Source organism: Silene latifolia, unplaced genomic scaffold (genome assembly GCF_048544455.1).
Source record: "Silene latifolia isolate original U9 population unplaced genomic scaffold, ASM4854445v1 chrun_scaffold_16, whole genome shotgun sequence".
NCBI lineage: Eukaryota > Viridiplantae > Streptophyta > Magnoliopsida > Caryophyllales > Caryophyllaceae > Silene > Silene latifolia.
This window is the reverse complement of record NW_027413123.1, coordinates 6709662-6713411: the sequence shown is the minus strand read 5'-3', so window position 1 is coordinate 6713411 and position 3750 is coordinate 6709662.

Sequence of the window (3750 nt, the reverse complement as noted above, 5' to 3'; positions counted from 1 at the left end):
GATGTACCACTATGTATACTCCATTTGTAATAATCTAGAGACTAAGTTCTCTTAGATTAAATCAATTTCTCTTAGATTAGATTAGGAGTAGATTAGAATAGATTATCCTTTAATGTTTCCACAAATTACACATTAATCTTTCCGTAATTATTGTTCAAGCTTTGTTATTGGGTAGTTGAAGATTATTGGGTTATTATTGGGAGATTTGACAACTCTTCATTAATCAAGCAAGTTTTCTTCTATTATTCTTTCCTTTCCATTTGTTCATATTAAGTTTGGTATAATTTCTTTACTCTTTACTCTTTATTGCTTATTTCTTCACTCTTTTATCATGTTTATACTTGTTGTGATGATTGACACCATTGATGACATGTTTTCTATGATAATAACTGAGTAGTTACTTAATTAGGATTAGTGGGGGTTTAGGGGAGTTAATCATCGGATAGATTTATGCTTAATGAGTTCATATGAATGCATGCTTATTGTTTTTCAACTTATGCACATATCATGTTTGATGAAATGCTAGACTATGAAACCTTGCATTTTTTACCCATCTCTTATCTATTAAATAAGACTTGTAAGATATAAACCAACTCAAGCCTTGTTAGACCTTGCATAGAGGTGAATAGAGAAAACCCAAGTCAACTTGTAGGTGTTGTAAAGTCTTAACCGACTCGGCTCTGAGACGTAAGTTTCCCTAGGAATTGGTTCATCGTGCATGTAGTTCATGTTAGAAATCTATATCTCATTATTTGACATATTCTTATATGTGATGATTTAATTTAGTCATAAAATTAAACAATGATCTTATGCATGAAAACAATAAAATAATTAAAGAAGAAATCATCATCTCACTTTGAAGATTTCGGTTTATATGGGCACAAGTGAGTTCTCCTACTCACTTGTTCTTGAGCTTCCTTAAGTGGATGAACAAGGATTCAAGTAGAGAATCCCTCCCAAGGTATTATACCCAAAGTAACAACTTAATAAAATTATTATTATTATTACTAGAACAATATTAATTTTGTGTAAAAATTGACCCATAATAATATTTGATCTCTCAATAATTTCGGTTAAGAGAGAGGGAGGAGGAGAAAGATTTTATCTCACTAAAACTCTTATTTTAGATGATGAATAATGAATAATGATACACTAACTATATGGTAGTGTATATTAGGTAAAATAATAATAAAAACCCATGGTTTTTCTCATCACAAAACCGGGTGAAAGGGGGGGGGGGGAGGTTTTTATGCCCAATGCATGATCAAAGTGTTCTTTACAATAACCACTAGGTTTGCATGGCTAGTATTAGGTAAATCATTATGCTTACCACTCACATAATTAACATAATATTTTCCTAATCCTCCCATTCTTTCGGTTAACATGGATAAAATGGGCTTCATTTTATCTTTGTAAAATTGTCAATTTGTCATTTGTCACATGTCACATGTCACATAAAATTGTTATGTATTTTTAACATATTAAAAATCAACGCATTAATAAATACGTCATATACAAAAATCGACTTAAAAATTCATAATTACTTGTACCAAAATATTTTACCAATTATAAATCATAACATCTTGTATTTATAATAATTTATTCATTCAAATGCAATTGTTTCCTTAAACAATAATTTCATCTAAGTAATTAAAACAATTCGATTACTTAGACCGTATCTTATTTAATCAAATTACAATGAGACACGTAAATATTACTTCCAAAATCGTTCGTCAATTTGAAGTAATTTAATTAACCTGTATCGTCATGCGATCAATTAAATGATAAATTAAGAGTGTTACCCTTTAGGTATGACCTAAGGGGATCAACTGGTCACCACCGTCGCACGATAGTAATGTCAAACTCTAGTCAACCAATCATTACCGATATGTGTGGACCAGTTGACAGTAAAATATTACTTCCCAATTGTATTCTTTAAAATGAGACTTAAACATGTGATCATCATGATCAACAGTTGTGATCGCATTATTGTCGGAGGACACATATTACAACAGTTTAATAGGAAGAATTAAGTCGACTTGTATGTGTTTTAAAGTCACAAATGACTCGGCTCCGGGACCCAAATATTCTTATGAATTATATGACATGAACTAACTTCGTTCCAACAATAATAAATTGCTTGCATCTATATAACTCATTTATGCTTTCTTACTATGATTCCCCTATGATCCCATAACATCCTAGTATCCCTTTATCATTTGCTTATATCCTTTTATTTATTGCTTATTTTACCTTATTGCTTTCATTAGTTTAGAATCAATCAACCCATTTCAATTGTGACAACCCTAAGTGCAACTACGATTAGATTGAACAATTTGAGTACCCCCGTCCCGTGGATCGACCCCGAATTGCTTGCAATGCTAGTAGTTGGGTATAAATGTGTTTGAGGGCATACAACGACACGCTAATCAAAATGGCGCCGTTGCTGGGGACGGTGTTGTGTATTTGAATCGTTCTTTTGTCTAGTTTTAGTTGTGCTTCTTCTTGAGGTATCTTGGTTCCTTGAGAATTTTAATTCTTGTACTTGCATTATTTCATATGTTTAACAAGTCTACATTCACTTTTTGGCAATACGAAAATGAGTCATCGATAAATATTTTGCAAGATTTAAAGATTATATGACTCAAGCTTGGCATCATGGTTTTACTCTTTCAAATTATGAAGCATGTTGTGTTGTTTATAATGGCATGAACCTTGAAACCCGCAACTTGGCATTTCACTTGAGTAGTGGTACGATATGTGAGATGAGTTGTGAGGAATTTTTGGAATTTGTTGAGTTCATGACCACCCAATGTCTTAAGCAAAATGTACATGACATATTTGAGAGTGCCAAGGAAGGTATGGATGCGATAAAAACCACATTTTAAAAATTCATTACGGAAAGCTATGATGAAAATGAGATTTGTGAGAATGAGGCACCTTCCTATAACCTTGAGCCAACCTACTATTTTCATAAATTTGCCCCTCCTTGGGAAGATGGAGTGATTGATGAAGAGAGTGATGAAGATGACGAGTACATGTTTGATTGTAAGACTAATGCTTGGATGCTATCATCCGACTCTTCTTGTGTAACAATAAACCTAACTTCTATGGAATTTGATGTTAATGGGCAAAGGTAGAGTGAGGTGGATGTGAGCTTGAGTAAAAACTCACCCTTTGAGGATGACATATTAGGAGGAGACAATTGTGTTGAGCTTGGTGAGCCTTGTTACAACAACCCCTTTGATGATGGTCCTTGTTGGGATGAAGAATATGAGGACATTTGGGAACCCCAAATATACACCCTTGAAATCACCTTAGATGATAATGAGAGTACTTGCATTGAATGTGGTGATTTTGACTATTTGGAGGACGAGTTGAGTAAATTGCCAATGAGCTACCCATTTCATGTCCCTTCCATCCATTTTATCTCTTATGATTTTTGTCATAGTATTCTTCACATGCTTTTTCGGTCTATTACTTGGGCATTTTTCAATTGCATAATCTTGTGTTGTTATCCATGCCTATTTTTATCTCACTCCCAAGAATTTGACCGACTTCTACGTGCTTTGAGTGCTAGTGATAATCTTCTATGAAATTGTTTATTATTAATCTTTGGTTTGATGGAGTTCCTCAATAACCATTAATTTGTATATATGCGCTTAGTGTAATTTTGCATGCATTCATTTAATAAATTGCATGAGAGATGAAAGGGAGGGATCTCATATTTTTAATTGAGCTTTTTGAAGC